We start from the raw sequence: 22,609 nt of genomic DNA, 5'->3' as shown, positions 1-22,609 counted from the left end.
TTGCTTATATTGAGAAGACTCAAGAGAAACAACAAGCTCAGATTGATGATATTCTGAAAAATCAAGCTTCTCAGCAATCTCAACTTACTGAAATCCAAGCCTCAGTGGAATTGCTTGTCTCTCTTCTACTACCTGCTGATGCCAAAAAGGGGGAGAAAGTAATTAAGTCCAAATGCAAGACTGACAAGACACTGAAAGGGAAGGATGATGAAAAGGATGATCAAGGAAACTCTGGAATGGGTAGAGGTCATAGTCAAGGTAGAGGTTTCTCATCAAGAAAAGCTGAAATCACAAGTCACAGGACAAGTTCTGATACTGGAAAAAGAATTAGTTCTGCTACTGGTAAAAGGATAAGTTCTGATGAACTTTTAGATCTTGATGAAGAAATGTCAAGACAGTTATTTCTTCAGGAAAATCCAGGAATGGACTTGGAGAGTTTAATGGAAGATGAAGCCAGACTTAAATCAGAAAAAGTCATATCTAAATCTGAAGCTTCTGGTAAAAAGACACTTCCAAAACTCAAAGGCATTGTGATAAAAGAAAGGACAAATACTGAAGCAACATTGGTTAAATCACAACCACAGATAGATCCAAGATCCAAGGGTAAAGAAAAGGTTGGTGAACCTATCAAGGTTTATGTGCCTCCTGAGAATGAAGAAATCACTGATGAAAAGGATGATCTTGCTCTGACTTCAAGAAAAGTTCTTAAAATAACCTCTGACATGGCTCAAGTTGTTCAGATTCAAGAGACAGTAAGTTCTGATATTCCAAAGAAGCAAGTAACCTCTGACATAGCTCAAGTTAACTTGATATCAGAAGTTAGACCAAAGACACTCCTACCAGGATTCACTAAAGCAAAACAGACTCAACCTTTGAAGACTGCTGCAAGTGGTTTTGAAGCAAGAGTAGTTACTGGAAAGGAAGCAAGAGATAAAACTGGATTGGGAAGTGCTGATGAAAGAATAATACAAAACACTACCAATGATCCAACTTCCTTGAGTGAACCAGGTATTGGAGCAACTCCTGAGAGATTGAATCAACTGGAATCTGTACAAATGGTTTACCATACCTACTTGAAAGAACACATCTTGTTGTACTTCATGACAGATGGTAGGGTTTATCATATAAGGCAAAATGCCATTCCATTGAAGTATTTTGAAGAATTGGAGCATGTACTATTCTTACTTCAAGTGGATGACAGATTGACAGGAAGTGCTGCAAACTATTTGAAGGATCAGATTCAGAGACATAAAAGGCTTTATTCTGTTAAGTCTGACAGCACATATGTTCCAAAGTACAGAGATCACAAGGGTGATATAGTTGAAATGAAGCCCAACACTGCTAAAATTATAACTACCTTTCTGGGTTACAGGGCTGTGGAATTCAATCTTGAGTCTGATAAAGCTTATTTGATCAGACTGGATCAGGATATAAGAAAAGCAAAGATTAATGATCTCAGGGCTGCAATCTTTCAAATTGGTGAAGATAATGCAGAGCTTAAAGATGCTAAAAGGAGGATGATTGATGAACTTATATTCATAAACTGGCATCGTATATATGTAATTCATCGTATAATGGTTTTTTAGTATGCTAAAAATATTGATAACTATTTTAAAAAGTATGCACTTTTATATTATTTTATAAATTTAATTACACTATTATAATGTTTTCACTAAATAAGAGTAAAATTATTTCTAAATTTTTTATCAGTTAAACTTATATACTATATATTTGTTTTACTAAATAAAAGTAAAATTTCTAAAATATTTATCTATTAAAATTATATACTACATTAAATGAGTATGTTAAATATTGAGTATAACACAGGGGGGGGTGAATGTGTTTCTTTGGATTTTTAGTCTTCTTAAACAGTTTGGATATTAGATGAACAAAACAGTTTATAATTTGCAGAGATATTGTGTTCAATTGAAACAAAATAACAAGCACAATATTTCAAAACTCACTTAATTTGTATTAATTAAGTATGTCTTGCTATAAATTCTATGTTCTTAAAAATATAAGAACTCAGCTTCTTCCTTGAGAGAATACAAAAAAATATGAATCTGTTTGTTAATTCTAAACTAAGAATCAGTGCTTGCTTTATACCCTAGCAACACAGGTTTACAAGACTTGCACTAAAATATACTAAGCTACTTTCTGAAGCAACCTTTATCTATTTCAATTTCTAGCTTAGCGAATCTGTGTAGAATCTTGGAGGTCTGTGACCATCCCTTGTCCAGTTAATCTTGGCCCTTAATCTTATATTCTCCCAGCTACTTTGTAGACTTTTCAATTTAGTGAATGGATCATTTGTTGACTGATAATCTTGAATCTTGAACTTGTTTGTATTCTGTATTTGAGAGGCATATTGAGATCTCTAGTTTGTTCTACAGAGAAGTGACATCTCAATAAGTAAAATGACTTATCGATATTTATGAGTTCTCTATAGGTATTTTTGACTTGTCGAGGTCTCTTGATCTTGCATATGAAATGGCTTGTCGATATGTCTGAGATCTCTTCATGTAGAATTGATTTGTCGATATCTCTGAGATCTCTATATACATTTTGACTTGTCGATATCTCTGAGAGCTCTAATGAGAAATCGACTTGTCGATATATCCAATTCTTCACATCTTCATTTTAACTTGTCGATATCTCTGAGTTATCTACATGTAGCAATGACTTGTCGATATCTCCAATCTTCACATCTTCATTTAACTTGTGGATATCTCTAAGACTTCTCTATAAGCCATTTTGGACTTCTCGATAAGTCATTCTGGACTTCTCGAATGACTTCTCGATATAACTTGATCTATGACTTGTCGATATCTTGACTTAGAATATTTTTCATGAAAGATTTTTATTCAACTCCAAGCTTCTACACTTTTCTCTGAGGCATGATCATGGCTCGATCTTCTTCCAGAGTTTATTCCTTATATTGAATCTGTTCACTAGAAAATACTCCAGTCCAATCTTCTAACCTTTTTACAGACTCAAGAAATATAATACAAAATACAAAATTGATTATCAAACAACTAAATCTCAGGGTTTTCAATGTGACTTAGTCTTGTTATTGTATAAGCATGTCTTGCACAACAATCTCCCCCAATTTTCTTGATATATTTAATAATTTTGTGTGGAGTTTCATCCTTTGAATACATAAACTCTACCCATGTGTATCTTGAGTAGTCATACACCATCACAAGTGCATATTTCTTTCTTGAAATTGATAAGTGTTAGATATATTTGATAATGTCATGGTTAATATGATTTATGTTTAGTTTTCAGATCTTACTTAAACAGGATAAATCAGTACTTACTGGAAGTCAGGACTTAAGGATATCAGTACTTATATTATCAGGAGATAATCATCAGAAGATGGATATCAGAACTTAAGTGCTGAAGGATGTTCAGATAAGGACAGTAGCTAATTAAAGGAAAGAAGATCGAGATAAACATAAGAAGAGATATGCATGAAGAAGGAATTCTATGAAGAATAGAATACTTGGAAGAAAAGATATCTGATTGATATATTTTAGGAAGCAGAATTATATTCCATATCAATTAGCAATTATCTTGTAACTGTGTAGTATATAAACACAGACATAGGGTTTACACTATAAGTGTTATTATATTCGAAAAGATTATTCATTGTAACCCTAGCAGCTCTCGTGATATTTGTTCATCACTGAGAGGTAACAGTTCCATACTGTAACAGAGTTTATTGTTTCAATAAAGTTTTTTTCTGTTACTTGAGATATTAAAGTTCGATTTGATTGTACTTTACACTGTATTCACCCCCTCTACAGTGTGTGTGACCTAACAATAAGACATTAACTGGTCCAAACAGGCCCATGTGAAGGAGTTACAAAAGTGCACTTAGGGAATTCACAGCTTTGCTTTTGTGACTAGACCTTTTCATTTTGCCTTTTTGACAAGCCTCACAAACTTCATCTTGAGAAAATTCCAAGTTTGACATGTCTCTCACTAATTCCTTTTTAACCAAGGTATTAATTGCTTCGTAATTCAAATGCGGGAGCTTCTTGTGCCACAACTTGCTTTTCTCAATAGATGCCTTGGTGTAGAAGCAACATATTCCATCATTATTTGCTGAGTATAAATCTGCAACAAACAAGCTTCCCTTTATTGCTCCGTTCAAAGCAACTTCACCAATCTTTTTGCTGATTATTGAGAAGTCTCATTTGTCAAATGAAACATTGAATCCTCTATCTATGAATTGACTGACACTCAGGAGATTGACCTCAAGACCAGCTACCAGTGCTATATCTTCAATGACAATATTTTCGGAAACTAACTTGCTATATCCCATTGTGAATCCTTTGCTGTTGTCTCCAAAACTCACCAATGGGCATGTCTTGTTATTGTATAGGCATGTCTTGCACAACAAAGTATTCTTTAATATTTTTTAAATTTAGTTGGACCTTGAACAAATACAAAAAGAAATATATGACGAAATTTAATCGATCTAACTACATCACTATCAATTATTGAATAAGTAATGTGATATATTCATTCAAACTGATTAAACTGCGATTCCAAATCAACTAAATTTTAATAACATAATTCAGTTTAGTGTAACCTTAAATTATAGGCTAGGGTGTAAATTTAGAAAATCATTACTATATATGCTTTTGATTTATGTTTGACCTTTAAATCAAATCAAAATGACCCATAATAATCCTTGGTAACACAGACTTATGTGAGATAGAAGACCATAACAACCTTGCATTCAATGGTTACTTGAATAAATGAATTACGATAATGCGGGAGAAGGAAATTTGGAAATTTGAGACCGGATTTGAGAGGTGTTTATACTCTTTAGATATGTCGGATCCTGTTCAAAGATATATGCGTACCTTATTTATATAAGATTAAGTTCAGGCAGTCCAATATGCGATTTTTAAGGGATATTCAAAATTATTTAATTTATCTTTTTAAATTAGATTCCCACTCCAGATTTAATAGATATTGTTAAAAATATTTTATGTAATTACCAATAGATTGTTTCTTATTTCAGAGGAAGGAAATTATTAATTTGAGAATAAAATTAATTATTACTAAATTAATATAAAAAAATGACAGATTATTGAGGCTACCGAAAATATGTTATAATATAATGTTACATGTCACATGTCCCCACGTCATAAGAACCCATCAACCACAATCATATATGATTGGAAATCAGTTCTTTGTACATCTTGAGATTAAGATATAAGAAGGATGCCTTAATGTTATATTAAACAATATTCTACACATAAGTTTTGGCGCCCTCTAAACCCGGGTCAGAAGTTTGGGGTCCACACACGCACACACCTTATTTATAACCTGCTTATAATAATAATAAAGATAATAATAATATGCAGTGACCCTACTTATCGACTATCACGGATCGCAACACGTTAAAGTATGTACACAAGCCACACACACACACTCTATATTACAAACGTCCAAATCCCAACTATTCAAACTCAGAACTGAATATTAAACATTAATATAAACTTTTACAAACTTAAACTATCTCAAAAGCTGTCAGCTAGCTTAACTCGATCAACCTGGACCCCTAGCTCTCGCACTGGATTGGGGATCCTCACTACCAACTGATTCCTTCTTAACTAGAAAAGAACATAAACAACATCGCACAAATGAGCTAACTAGCTCAGCAAGTCACAATGACAAGACTGAGAATAATGATCAACAAGTGAAAAAGGTTAAGGTATCAAGTGAACAATAATTAATGGTTTAGAATTGGATATTATATTTTTATTTTAAAAACCAAGGTTAGGCTGTTGATCAGTCACGCACTAACCCCGAGCAAGGCACACAACTGCTCTAATTACTGGATCCAAGGCACACATTGGCCTAACCTGACCACCAATCTGGTCTGACCACGAATCTGGTCCACAATTTTATAAAACAATCCAATTCTATCATAATAACAGAATAAACACTGTAAAGCAATAAACAACATTATAAGCAGCATTGGATGTTCAATAATGAAATGGTTTCAATCTTCACAAAGGATCAATATAGCAATTTCAAAGAATGGTTGTTAGGTAATGAAAGAATTGGATAACAAAGGAATCAAAATTTCAAGGTTGCAAGGATTTGGTCTTTCAAAGCATAAGGTACAATGGTTTGAGTATTTAAGCAATTTGATTAAGTGTTTGGCATTTAGTTTGTATGTATTTGTGGAGTAGTATCGTATATTTGTGGTTCGTATTCGGGTATACAACAATCAATGGTTCAGAAAGAATAAGGTTTACGGCTCAAAGATCAACAACTGGAATCAAGGTTTAGGGTTCAGTGCTTCAAAGCACTTGCAATATAAAACAGTACTATCAATCAACTACAATATATCTCGAGAAAGTTCAAAACACTTGTCTGATATTAGCTTGTTATACTTCTCTAACTTCCAATTACAATCTCCTACTCCTCGATTATCTATTTTCCTTTCCTACGCCTTGTCTCTTCTTTGATTCTGCAGTGATATGAAGCACAGATTCTGATAGTATATTTCAAGAGCTTTGATTTGAGTACTCGAGCTTCACCAACGGATTCTGGTAACACCTTCAAATTGAGGTTTGATTCTCGGTAGGTTTTATGATATTAGGGTTTTTCTCTGGAAAATTCTATAATTATTGTTTGCAAATGATTTTTGGTACGAAATAAAATACATTAAAGACAATTTATAATTCCGGAAAATTAGTATCCCGTTGTAACACCCCCAGATCCGGGGTCGAGGATCCGGGTCGTCACGGTCTTTCTTTCCACAATATCACTTCACTTAATTAATAATAATAACCTTATGATGTGACCCCACACTAACACACACCACAACCCGTTATAGTCTCAGAGATGAAATTTAAATAAGTACAAGTCTTTGAATCCACAATTTAAAAGTTATTACAACCCAAAATGATTACTTGATAAATTTACAGTTAATTGCCATTATCTGCCACAAGTTATAATTATACATAATTGATTCTCAAAAGTAGATGGTCTGATCTACAATAGATCTACCTCTGCAGCTATAGCAGCTACAACATCAACGGGAAGACGCGGGACGCTTCCCACGCGCTTGCGCTGGGTCTGCTGGAGTCTGGCCATCTTTCCTAACTGTTGTTGTGTGATGAAGAAATAAAGCAAGGGTGAGCAGCAAGCCCACCAAAATAATATGTATAATGATTTACAATATATGAGCCTACTCATAATACTCATGAAAGTCTTGGTCAAAAGAATTGAACCAAGTTTGATATCTTAATGCGATGAAGTCGCAAAATATTCAGTATATATACATATATACTTTTCAAAATATTGGAAGTCCTCTTCCATGCATAATATACACAAAGTCCCAGTGTATAACTGTATAAAAAAATATCGTTGCAAGGTGATCTCATATATCTAACCTTGTCTCAACGTTTTTCTGAAAATCTTTGTCATTCATAAGACAATTATTAATTAGATATAAGTTTAAAAGACGAGGTTACTAAATACCCCAATATACTTATATCTTTCCCAATACTACTTGAACTACCACCGTTCAAGTTATAATCAGTTTCAAAAGTTCATCACATAGATGAGACTACAAGACAAGATTTGAATAGATTCAATCTTTGAAATATTATTGAATGAAATAAAGTTACGAGATACTTTATTTAGTCCCGATATATATATATCCACATATATATATCTCTTAAACATTTCCTGGAACCTCTGTTATGTAAAGTATGAACAGAGTTTGAAACATCCAATGAATTTTGGAAAGGAAAAGAATTTTGGCATAAACCAGATATCTTGCTGATCAGGCAAAGATACCCATAAGTAACCTTTTCTACTAGTAGATGGACGAATTCCCCACTGGTCATCACCCTGGCCGCATTAGGACCTATGCTGGACTGCCACTCAGCCACTTATGCATTTGATGGACTCCCACTGAGCCACTTACACTATCATGGACGCCCACTGAGCCCATGTTGCTTATGCCGACTCAATAGATGGACTTACTTCCCGAACGTTGGGTAAGTAATCAATTCATTTACCAAAACTGCAACCTTGTTGCGAATATAAAATACACCACAGAGCCGGATTCCCCAGGTTTTGAACGAGTATTTAAATCCCCTTTAAAAGGAAGATCTTAAATATAAAAATGAGTTTTGGGATCCGCTCTAACTTTTAAAAATCATTTTGAAGACTCGAAAACACTTTAAAGAGTGTTTGGAGTAAAGCTGATTTAATGAAGTAAATCAGTCCCCAGAATATTTAGAAAATGACTGAATATTATTATTTAAATAATATTCCCATAAAGAATAATCTTTTATAAAAATAATTGAAGTAGAAGTTTTAAAACTTATACTTGAAACGAGTATTAAATAACCAAAGATATACTTATATGAAAGTATTATCTTTATTTGAATAATCGAAAATAAGTTTGATTATTAACACCTTATTCTTTAATAAAATAAAGAATATATTTCAGCAAATAATCGGAGTCATAGATCCTCAAATGAATATTCAAATAATATTCATTAAATAATATAAACTGAGTCATAAGCCTTCGAATGAATATTCAAATAATATTCAGATAAATAAATAAAAGGAGTCATACGCCTTCGAATAATATTCAAAATAATATTCATTAATAAAGTAAAAGGAGTCATAAGTCCTCGAATGAATATTCAAAATAATATTCATTAATAAAGTAAAGTTAAAGTTATCGAATAAACCTTATTCGATTAATAGTTTTAAAAACTATATCCATATATATATATATATAAATAAATATATATATATATATAATATACTCGGGAACATCGACTCCCGGTTTAGAAATATGTTCACCTTTTATCCCCTATACTAAGGGTATACGCAACTACTTGCTTATTTCTAGCATAGGTATTATGCAACTATAAGCATTGAAATCAACAGATAGATAACCAGATTACGAAACAGACATGCATATATACCATATTAGCATGCTCCAATATATCGCAAAATTTGCTAATAACAATCATGCAATATCACAAGATAATGCATATACATATATTTACATCACAGCAACAGTATAACGGGTAGAAAACTTTCCTGAGCGACTGGGGGTTACGAATGGCTCGGGACGAGTCTGGTAACCTATAAGCAACAAGTAAGTTGGAATTAAACCAAAGTCACTTGTAAATCTATACTTTAACTAACTTAGACTCTAACGCTCGTTTTGCGCTCACTGATTCGCTTAAGTCACTCGGGTACCCTCGGCTCCACCATTTTTAATAATTTAACCTTTACGAGTTTTAAAGCGATTCCTTTGCGAGTGTCTTACCAACTGCCTAACACACTTACCATAAATGTTTCATACATTAATTAACCCTTTTTGGTCTTTAACCTATGTTTCAAAGTAAGGCGAGGGGAAAAGTTTCGTTCGCGAAACACCGTTACTTGAAACGGTCGTTTCTCTTAAACCGTGCATCGGAATCGAACGAACTACATATTAAAACGAAGCTCGTAACATGAGCTATCTAGACATGGCAGTGGTCATAATCTAGCAGGGGGTTCTCGGGTCCTAATGTTATGCACAAAAACAGTATACAGAAAATCGGACATTACGACGGCTATGTTTACGCGATTTCCCAAATTTTAAACCATTCAATACCAACCACAAATCAACCCCAAATCAATCATACAACCAATATCCCTCCAAACCACATCATAACAGCCCCAACAAATCCACATTAACCATTTATACTTATTCCTCACATGAACTAAAAGCTTTACTTAGGTTCTTTAACTAATTACCAAGATTTACAACTCCAACAATGCAACAAACCCAACTAATCTCTACAAACTCAACCAAACTTCAACCAATCAAGCATCATGCTTCACATATGCTAAATCAAACACATTCAATCCTAATTACTCAAAACTAAATCTAGGGTTTGTAGTTTATACCTTCCTTGGAGAGTGGAGAATCAAGAGAATGGCTTGGAATCACCTTAAAGTCCTTATCCAAGCTTAATCTAAACAAAACTTCAAGAACACAAATTTTAGTTCTTGAAAACACTATTCACCATCTTCTTTCATGATTTATAGAAAAAGATTGGCTTGGAATTAGAAGCTTAAACTTATAGGAAGTATGTAACTATCCATGGGGAAGCTTAGATAATTACCTTGCTAAATAGTAAGTGGAGGAGCTTGGACTTTCATTTTTTAAGAAAACCACCCGAGAGCATGAAGAAGAAGAAGAGAGAATTTTGTGTTTTGGCTTGATTTGCTTTTGGTTGGTTGATTTTTGTTGTTTGTTTTAGTGAATTACCTAGTTGCCCTTGGTTTTGTGTGGTTAAAAAGTCACCACATCTCCTTCCTTTCTTGTCATGCCTATGTCACCTTGCACATGTCATAATGCTCCCACTTGTCCACACCTTGTGGTTTGATGATGTCACAATCCCTGGCTTCTTGTACAAGCTTGTCTCTTGGTCACTTATTTGTTTTACGGTTCGCTTATCTTTCGTTCTCGTTTATCGTTTGAGGGATCATACCCGGGATCTTATTACTTAGGTTCCCTTAACCTTTCTCAATATATTATATTCCTTTTATGATCCTCTCCTATAATCCTTTAATTTAAATCCTTTTATCCTGTTACCTTATACTCAATTCTCTCCGTATCTTGTGAATTTCCGGGAAAAATCAAAGTGTTCGGAATTGGATTCTGACGATCTTTACATACACTTATATACCACATAGAGTACTAATAATATCCCATAAGATCAATAACAGAACCCCTACATAGCGTGGCATGAAAAGTTTTCTCGTTCAGCAAAAACACTATTCATAAGGGTTTCAAAATTTCTCAAAAATTGGGGTTATTACAGTCTCCCCTCCTTAAAAGGATTCCGTCCCGGAATCAGATAGAAAACAAATGGGGATACTTTCTTAGCATTACACTTTCTAACTCTCGAGTCAATTTTCCCACATTGTGGTTCTACCACCAAACTCTGCCTAGTTTGATAATCCTTCTCCTAAGCACTTGTTCCTTTTCACTCTATAACCCTTCCTGGTTGCTCCATATAGGTTACGTCGGGTTGCATATCTATGCGCTCATATGCCTCTATTTATCTGGCATCTGAATTACACTTCCTTAACATTGATACGTGAAACACGTTATGACCTGCTACATGTTCGGGGTTAGGGCTAGCTCATATGCTAACTTCCCAAACGTCTTAATATATCCAAGGGTCCAACAAATTGTAGACTTAGCTTTCCTTTCTTTCCGAACCTCATCAATCCTTTCCAAGGGATACCTATAACATTACTAGGTCCCCAATTTCATACTCTTTATCCTTTCGTGTCAAATCAACATACTTATCATGTCCATCTTGGGCTACTACCAGCCGTCCTCTGATTAGATCTATCATATCCTTGGTCCTTTGGACTACTGCGGGTCCGAGCATCTTACGCTCTACAATTTCATCCTAACATAAGGGAGATCGACATTATCTTCCCTCAAGAATCTCATAAGGCGACATCTCGATAATGACATATGATCTATTGTCGTAAGATAACTCAATCCGAATTAAGTGATCATTCCAAATTCTTTTAAGTCTATTGCACAGACTCTCATTATAGCTTTTAGCATTAGAACTTTTGCTTCTCAATACCCATTCTTTTCCAGTTCGTAATCGCTATCACCTTTTGTTCCTAATATTATACTGGTTATACTTTTGCTCGCTAGCGTTCTATAACCTTTTAATAACCACGTCAACCTTAGTATCACGAATGTGTTCCCATTCCGCATACTACCACCACTTTATTACTCCTTTTTCAGTTGTTTCTATTTTCCAAAGTTTGATTAATCATGTAGAAGTAAAGGAATTTGTTGAGAGATCACTATGATCATGAACACTTGTTATATCGCATAGTTAGTACAGAAGGTGGCCAGCCTTTAGTACTTGACAAGCAATTAAACAATAGCTGGTATCCTACTCGGCTTCTATCACACAGATAGATAGTCATTCGGCAATACCTCCCCTTCTGGAAGGGTTGTTCTTCTCAGCTTACATGAAATGAAAAGAAGAGAAAAGAACGAACTGAAGAGAATTGTATATATGAAAAAAATATACTGCCACAAAATATCTGGCTTGGAACCTACCTCTGAACTATAGAGGTTTATCATAGGAGAACAAAACATATACGTATTTATATCAGCATCGAGCATTATAGCCTCGTATTTCACGTGCCTAAATATTTTCGCTATCCCGTCCATCATTCTATGGACCCATGCTCTTCCTCGAGCTTATACACAATTACCTTTGAAACTCCCTCGACATCGAAAATCGAATCTGGGATCTCATTCTAGACATCATCGTTACTTGAATTCTATGCTTGCACCGCAACCTTCCTCGTATAATAATACGACTCTCTATTGATAAGAAAGAATAATAATTCACTATGTAGATACTCTACTTAATTAGTCTATTAATGATAACTTATACACTACCATGACCCGATTAGTGGTACTCAATCTCAACACCCATTCCAATACAACTCTCATGGTTGTAATCAGCTCACTACTCGCACAATTATTGCTGCCTTACTATGGTCCACCACTGACCCACTGTAGTCATTCATTTTCCATGAAATCTTAATAACTAACCATATGGAGTCCATACATCTCGTATCTAATTCTCCTAAGGAGTTAACATAACCACCAATCACAATTCTTGAAGAACACTCCAAACTCTGACGTACCTTCATGACATGAAGCAGATAAAAGTGCAGAAGAGTTTCAATCAAAGCAACGATAGCAGGTTAATACCATTCGTAATCATATGCCTTCAATAGAAGACTTAACTCAAAGGTTTGTTTAGTCTTTTTTTTTTTGAAACATGGTCCTGGCTTATCTCGAGATAGGACCTCCTAAGATAGATAGCCCGTTCATGGCGATTACGCAAATTAAACCTTTACCAACTACTATTACGGTCGGGTATTGCACAGTCATCAGAAGGAATGTCAATCTTCCAAACCATAATACAACCTTCACAGCTTTAACCATCATCACTGTATTCCTCTCGCACGAGTGCCTATAATTATCCTCTTACCTTTAAAGTGTCGGCCACCTCTTTGGCCTTTCCTGATAGTAAAATTTCCTTACAGTCAATGTCACATTAACCACCTCCAAATAAATTTTCTACCTTATTTCAATCACAGCTTATGTGAAAATGCTTTCCTTAAAATCTGATGAGAAAAAAAAATCACCATTTTTCCATAAGTTATTGCCTCAGTCTTTAGAGGTTAATCACTGTCGCGACTGACTCTCGATCGTACTTAGAACATCTTTTGTCTTAGGTCCTAATTGCCCTGAACAATTTCGACCTTTACTGGTTCGATCCATACTTTCTCGTGGTTTAACACGTGCCCCACTTGGCACCATTATAATTACGTCATATTTCTTTTATCAACATTTTTATTCTTGAGAATTTTGAATATTACCTTTCTCCTTGTAAAACCTCTAAGGTTATCCTTCAATCGTTCCTCCTGTATTCCCTAGATACAGGGCATATCAAAATACCATTCACTATTACTAGAACCATTGTCTATATACTTCTGAAAAATTTCTCCACTGATCCTTAAAGGTTATTATTACCTTAATGCTTTCCAATTCATACTGTCAAAACTCATACTATCCCTATCAAGGGTGAAATGCCAACCTTTATGCATTCCCCTAGGATTCGTTTTAAGTTACCGATGTTCTATCCTTAATTCCACCTTTAAAAAGGTACAAGCATCCTTCCATGGATAAATAAAGTCATATATCCCTGATATGGGTATCTTATTCAATCATTCCCACCTCGATAGTAAATGCCTAATTTCACAATAACATCTGTATACAAAATGAGGTTAATCAAAATGGCCTCCAAAAGATAACAACGGTTATCCGCTTTTCTTGCCTAATCTGGTAACGATAACATGGATGTTCTGGAAGATATTGGTCGTGTTCAACGTGAACTTCTTCTTAATAATTCCTTATTTACTTTTGTTGTTTATCTCAACAGTCACCTCAATGTTGAGATATCTTTCATATATGGCGTCTCCCTTTCTGGGTATCATGCCACCGGTCTTACACTTCACCTTCTTGAAGGTCACTTCCTTCATCCAATTTTCTTAATTTCTTACTTTCTTATCCCCTTAGTCTATCCGCGTCTCATTATTTATCCTTCGAATTATCTCAAGGTTTCCTCGAATCCTCCCAACTTACAGGGGATAAACTATATGTATCTCTTATGCCCTCAACCATCAATTTTAACTTATGGTGAATCACCCTCATCCTGACGATTACATACTCTTCTATTTCTATTTCTACGAGTCTTTAGGGTTTCCTCATACCCAACTCCCTTATCATTCCTCAAACTCTCTTGCCTTTATATTCCTTTCTCTTATCGTTATTTCATGAACTAACACAACATAAGCATTGATTTCAAACATCCCGTCATTCTGGATTCGTGTCTTCAGAACGAATCTTGATAACTTTTATAACTTAGATTCATAATTCATCATACTCGTCTGCCTTTGTCCTGGCTCTAAAGCTTTTACACTATTCCATAACCTTGGGAATTACTTTCCCGAAAACAATTGGCTGAACTTTAATCATTTTATTATAATCTCTTGCTCCGTGCCTTCCTTGGCCTTTCACCAGCGGGTGGTCTCTCTCTTGGGAGGGTAAGTGATAAAAACAGTCTTTTGTGGTTCGTCAATCATTTAGAATCTCAAATGATTCATCTATTTCCTTTAGCCAGGCTCTTGCCTCGACTGGGTCAGCTTGTTCCTTGGAACTCTGAGAGCTTAGCGACTTAAAGGTCATGAAAGAATTTCCTGCCGCATTGTCCCCTCAGGGTGGTGGTTGGGGATAATAGTCTAAGTTCTTTTTAGAAAGGTCCATGAATTGCCGTATAGGAGTACCGTCTCGGGTCTCCTTTCCTTACTCGACTTTCTGTTTCCTTGGTATGAAATGTTTCAACCTTCTCCCATAATCGGGGTTATCTTATACATTAAAAACCTTGTTTTCCACTCTATTATGTTATGGGTTCTTTCTTTCTTGATGGCAACCTCCCTGACTATCACATTCAGGGTTTGCCCTAAATCTTATTCCTCAAACTATGGCTCTCATCTAAGTTCTCATCCTTAAGCTCTTGAACTTTTGGAACCCAATTTCTGTAGGAATACCTCATTATTCCCTTATCATCTTTCTCAGTATTAATCTCATATTTATTTGTTGGCTCTCTGCCTTCATTCATCACCTTTTTCTGGCACAATATGCTCGTTTCCAATAATTCGGTCTCTATTGCAATCTCAAACAGCTTTTCGGTACCGGCTCCGGTTACCTTCACTACTATTTCCATTTTCTCAAAATCTCTTATCAACTCTCCCAAAGACATTATCATCTTGAGTCTCTCCTTTTTACTAAGGGCATCAGCCACCATATTGGCTTTCCCCGAATGATAAAGAATCTCCCAATCATTATTCTTGATTAGCTCTAACTGCCTCCTCTGGCATATGTTGAGCTCTTTCTACGCGAAAATGTACTAGAGCACTTATGGCTTAGGTAATTCTCGCACTTCTCTCCATACGAGTAGTGCCTCCAATCTTTAGGGTAAACTATTGCCACGAGCCTAAGCTCATGAGCGGGGATATCGAATTTCATACTACCTTAATTGTCTTGACATGTACGCGATTACCTTACCGTGCTACATAAGCACGCACCCTAAGCCCTTATGTGAAGCATCACTACACTTCACAAAATCTCCTTTTCCATCCGGCAACGCCAGCATAGGGGCCATCACCAACCTCTGCTTCAGTTTTTTTTTTTTTTTTTTTTGAAAGCTGTTCTCGCATTTCTCTGTCCATTCGAACTTCTCAGTCTTACGAGTAAGCCGCGTTAAAGGGGTTACTATCTTTACAAACTTGAACGAACCTATGGTAGTGACCGGCCAATCCTACCTCTGGTAGTCGACCAAACCATGGTCATCAATTCATCAGTGGTCCTTTATCCAATCCTGTCAGGATCCTCCATGGGATCCTCCTCAACAACTAACCCTTCTAGGACAACATCCTCAACCGCTAAATCCTCAATATCAACATCATCCGGTCCTGCATTAGGACACTCTATCGGATCCACAATCCGATCTCCAATTAGTAATAAACATCATCGCGCTGTTGCTCCTCAACCTCAGGGTTCGGAGTCCCGCTACTATATACGATAACGAACTACGCTCCTATCACGATATTTATAAGGGTTCCCATAAGGATTTTAACTGTCAGTGCTACGTTAGGTAGCCCGACTATGAACTTGGCAAGAGTTCTTATCATCTTAGTGAACTTATTATCTTAACGTCACATCATCTCTGAGGTTTATAATGCTTAGCTCTGATACCATTTCTGTAACACCCCCAGATCCGGGGTCGAGGATCCGGGTCGTCACGGTCTTTCTTTCCACAATATCACTTCACTTAATTAATAATAATAACCTTATGCTGTGACCCCACACTAACACACACCACAACCCGTTATAGTCTCAGAGATGAAATTTAAATAAGTACAAGTCTTTGAATCCACAATTTAAAAGTTATTACAACCCAAAATGATTACTTGATAAATTTACAGTTAATTGCCATTATCTGCCACAAGTTATAATTATACATAATTGATTCTCAAAAGTAGATGGTCTGATCTACAATAGATCTACCTCTGCAGCTATAGCAGCTACAACATCAACAGGAAGACGCGGGACGCTTCCCACGCGCTTGCGCTGGGTCTGCTGGAGTCTGGCCATCTTTCCTAACTGTTGTTGTGTGATGAAGAAATAAAGCAAGGGTGAGCAGCAAGCCCACCAAAATAATATGTATAATGATTTACAATATATGAGCCTACTCATAATACTCATGAAAGTCTTGGTCAAAAGAATTGAACCAAGTTTGATATCTTAATGCGATGAAGTCGCAAAATATTCAGTATATATACATATATACTTTTCAAAATATTGGAAGTCCTCTTCCATGCATAATATACACAAAGTCCCAGTGTATAACTGTATAAAAAAATATCGTTGCAAGGTGATCTCATATATCTAACCTTGTCTCAACGTTTTTCTGAAAATCTTTGTCATTCATAAGACAATTATTAATTAGATATAAGTTTAAAAGACGAGGTTACTAAATACCCCAATATACTTATATCTTTCCCAATACTACTTGAACTACCACCGTTCAAGTTATAATCAGTTTCAAAAGTTCATCACATAGATGAGACTACAAGACAAGATTTGAATAGATTCAATCTTTGAAATATTATTGAATGAAATAAAGTTACGAGATACTTTATTTAGTCCCGATATATATATATATCCACATATATATATCTCTTAAACATTTCCTGGAACCTCTGTTATGTAAAGTATGAACAGAGTTTGAAACATCCAATGAATTTTGGAAAGGAAAAGAATTTTGGCATAAACCAGATATCTTGCTGATCAGGAAAAGATACCCATAAGTAACCTTTTCTACTAGTAGATGGACGAATTCCCCACTGGTCATCACCCTGGCCGCATTAGGACCTATGCTGGACTGCCACTCAGCCACTTATGCATTTGATGGACTCCCACTGAGCCACTTACACTATCATGGACGCCCACTGAGCCCATGTTGCTTATGCCGACTCAATAGATGGACTTACTTCCCGAACGTTGGGTAAGTAATCAATTCATTTACCAAAACTGCAACCTTGTTGCGAATATAAAATACACCACAGAGCCGGATTCCCCAGGTTTTGAACGAGTATTTAAATCCCCTTTAAAAGGAAGATCTTAAATATAAAAATGAGTTTTGGGATCCGCTCTAACTTTTAAAAATCATTTTGAAGACTCGAAAACACTTTAAAGAGTGTTTGGAGTAAAGCTGATTTAATGAAGTAAATCAGTCCCCAGAATATTTAGAAAATGACTGAATATTATTATTTAAATAATATTCCCATAAAGAATAATCTTTTATAAAAATAATTGAAGTAGAAGTTTTAAAACTTATACTTGAAACGAGTATTAAATAACCAAAGATATACTTATATGAAAGTATTATCTTTATTTGAATAATCGAAAATAAGTTTGATTATTAACACCTTATTCTTTAATAAAATAAAGAATATATTTCAGCAAATAATCGGAGTCATAGATCCTCAAATGAATATTCAAATAATATTCATTAAATAATATAAACTGAGTCATAAGCCTTCGAATGAATATTCAAATAATATTCAGATAAATAAATAAAAGGAGTCATACGCCTTCGAATAATATTCAAAATAATATTCATTAATAAAGTAAAAGGAGTCATAAGTCCTCGAATGAATATTCAAAATAATATTCATTAATAAAGTAAAGTTAAAGTTATCGAATAAACCTTATTCGATTAATAGTTTTAAAAACTATATCCATATATATATATATATATAAATAAATATATATATATATATAATATACTCGGGAACATCGACTCTCGGTTTAGAAATATGTTCACCTTTTATCCCCTATACTAAGGGTATACGCAACTACTTGCTTATTTCTAGCATAGGTATTATGCAACTATAAGCATTGAAATCAACAGATAGATAACCAGATTACGAAACAGACATGCATATATACCATATTAGCATGCTCCAATATATCGCAAAATTTGCTAATAACAATCATGCAATATCACAAGATAATGCATATACATATATTTACATCACAGCAACAGTATAACGGGTAGAAAACTTGCCTGAGCGACTGGGGGTTACGAATGGCTCGGGACGAGTCTGGTAACCTATAAGCAACAAGTAAGTTGGAATTAAACCAAAGTCACTTGTAAATCTATACTTTAACTAACTTAGACTCTAACGCTCATTTTGCGCTCACTGATTCGCTTAAGTCACTCGGGTACCCTCGGCTCCACCATTTTTAATAATTTAACCTTTACGAGTTTTAAAGCGATTCCTTCGCGAGTGTCTTACCAACTGCCTAACACACTTACCATAAATGTTTCATACATTAATTAACCCTTTTTGGTCTTTAACCTATGTTTCAAAGTAAGGCGAGGGGAAAAGTTTCGTTCGCGAAACGCCGTTACTTGAAACGGTCGTTTCTCTTAAACCGTGCATCGGAATCGAATGAACTACATATTAAAACGAAGCTCGTAACATGAGCTATCTAGACATGGCAGTGGTCATAATCTAGCAGGGGGTTCTCGGGTCCTAATGTTATGCACAAAAACAGTCTACAGAAAATCGGACGTTACGACGGCTATGTTTACGCGATTTCCCAAATTTTAAACCATTCAATACCAACCACAAATCAACCCCAAATCAATCATACAACCAATATCCCTCCAAACCACATCATAACAGCCCCAACAAATCCACATTAACCATTTATACTTATTCCTCACATGAACTAAAAGCTTTACTTAGGTTCTTTAACTAATTACCAAGATTTACAACTCCAACAATGCAACAAACCCAACTAATCTCTACAAACTCAACCAAACTTCAACCAATCAAGCATCATGCTTCACATATGCTAAATCAAACACATTCAATCCTAATTACTCAAAACTAAAGCTAGGGTTTGTAGTTTATACCTTCCTTGGAGAGTGGAGAATCAAGAGAATGGCTTGGAATCACCTTAAAGTCCTTATCCAAGCTTAATCTAAACAAAACTTCAAGAACACAAATTTTAGTTCTTGAAAACACTATTCACCATCTTCTTTCATGATTTATAGAAAAAGATTGGCTTGGAATTAGAAGCTTAAACTTATAGGAAGTATGTAACTATCCATGGGGAAGCTTAGATAATTACCTTGCTAAATAGTAAGTGGAGGAGCTTGGACTTTCATTTTTTAAGAAAACCACCCGAGAGCATGAAGAAGAAGAAGAGAGAATTTTGTGTTTTGGCTTGATTTGCTTTTGGTTGGTTGATTTTTGTTGTTTGTTTTAGTGAATTACCTAGTTGCCCTTGGTTTTGTGTGGTTAAAAAGTCACCACATCTCCTTCCTTTCTTGTCATGCCTATGTCACCTTGCACATGTCATAATGCTCCCACTTGTCCACACCTTGTGGTTTGATGATGTCACAATCCCTGGCTTCTTGTACAAGCTTGTCTCTTGGTCACTTATTTATTTTACGGTTCGCTTATCTTTCGTTCTCGTTTATCGTTTGAGGGATCATACCCGGGATCTTATTACTTAGGTTCCCTTAACCTTTCTCAATATATTATATTCCTTTTATGATCCTCTCCTATAATCCTTTAATTTAAATCCTTTTTATCCTGTTACCTTATACTCAATTCTCTCCGTATCTTGTGAATTTCCGGGAAAAATCAAAGTGTTCGGAATTGGATTCTGACGATCTTTACATACACTTATATACCACATAGAGTACTAATAATATCCCATAAGATCAATAACAGAACCCCTACATAGCGTGGCATGAAAAGTTTTCTCGTTCAGCAAAAACACTATTCATAAGGGTTTCAAAATTTCTCAAAAATTGGGGTTATTACACCCGTTGGATCATTCCGAATACAAAATGGTACGTTTCTTTATAGAACCAGATCCAAACGGTACCAGTTCTCGGGATAATTATCCATATCAGTACAATTTATACTGCAGTCTTGGTCTCAGCACCTGGTTACACGTATTACGAGTTGATAATTGTAGTAGTTTAATAAAAAGATCCCGTTTATCAAAAATACGAGTTTTATTGAATTACCGAAATGAATAATGTATCGAAAATATTGCGCTGGGACCCGCACAGGACAAACCGTACGCCGGATCTAAAAAGTCGAAACATGGAAAATGCTCGGAATATTACAATTAGTTTAAGAAGAAGTTCTCGGAAGAGTTTCGGGTTATAAAAACGTAAAAATGGGTGACATCGGTTGGTTCCTGATTATATAAAATAGTTTATAGATACTCGGAAAAATATTTTATAAAATCCATAAATTTCCTATAAAATAATAAATCAACATAAAAATAATTAGGAAGATATAACAATTATCTATATTTTATTTTGGACATATAAAAATTAAAATACTTAATTGATATTATTTTTAAACATCCAAATACATGTACCACTTAACAATTAATTCACAGAATAAATACTGAACATGCATAATATTTATTTATTAGAAAAAATAATTACACGATATGTCACAGATATTACATAAGTGGATGATAATCAACTATAATCATATATACTAGCTTATCAACTCTTCCAAACTCTATTAATAAGTTATTCGAAGAATATCTTAATACTATATTCAATTTTTTTTCTAACACATAATAATGAAAATATCTTATAATATTACGTTAATATGATAAATTACAAATGTTTAACATCGTAGGCTCAAAATTAGATGAAATAATTAATATAAGTATGAGTAAACCAATATTGCAATAAAAACCTTTGGTACATCTTAAGGTACCCTAATATAGACCATCAACTACACGAAGAGGACTTTTGACCTACATTGAGGTCGCTTTCACGACATATGGTCTTACCTTCGAATGTAAACTAATTTTTTTATGTAAACTTATATATTGAATAGCTATTGCATAAGATTATAAGTACATTTCAAATGAGATTAATGTTCATGAAATATTGTGCATATCACCGTGTTAGCTTCACGGGAATGTTTTGATGTAACTCAATATATCTTCACGCATAATGTTTTAAACTTACTTAATGGTTTAAGCATTTAGGATTAGCAAACCCTTCAATTTATTTTGTTAAAAATAAATTATGAATTAAAATAGTTTGTATGATAATAATTTATTTTAAAGTTGTTAGAATATGCCTTGAATCTGGTTTTAGAGGGTTTTCTATTTTGGGCCTATTTTTCTGGGCTTTTCTGTAACCGCCTAAAGAGTACTATATAAACCCTCTAGGGCATACTCTAAACATGTGTTCTGTATTATGTATTCTGTAATTTGTATCGGCATAACCTAAATGTATGCTGTAATCTGTATCCTCAAGATCAAACAAACTTTTCTCTTCTCCTTATTTGTGTTCTTTTCTTTATGTTTATTATAATCTTTCTTACTTCTGTTATTACAAAAGTGAATCATTTAATGATGCAAATTTTACATTATGTCTGGGTGAAAACAAATTATTATGATGGTAAAATAATAGGCTATATATCTATACAGTAAAATTATATGAAATTAGTTTAACCATTACTCTTAAAGTGGTTGTGGTTGAGTTCCACCCAATATGTAGGTATGAGTCTGGTATATAAGATAAACACGAGTAGTACAATATTTGTATTTGTAGATAATTATAAATAATTATCAAACGTGTTATTTATCATACGCACTAATTAGGGATACCTACTTATGTTATGTAATAAGGTACAAAAATGGAACGCTTATATAATGTAGTCCTAGGTATAGTTTGTGAGATAATTAAGTATTTTAATGTCTAAGTATGGGCCATAATATCATTAATTTGTTATTGATAGATTGTATTATTTTTAACTATTTTAATTAATAATATGAGTTGAGGCGCGGTTGTTTCTACGT

The sequence above is a fragment of the Apium graveolens genome, chromosome 11 (genome assembly GCF_009905375.1).
Source record: "Apium graveolens cultivar Ventura chromosome 11, ASM990537v1, whole genome shotgun sequence".
In the NCBI taxonomy this organism is placed as follows: Eukaryota; Viridiplantae; Streptophyta; class Magnoliopsida; order Apiales; family Apiaceae; genus Apium; species Apium graveolens.
This window is presented reverse-complemented; position numbering follows the sequence as displayed.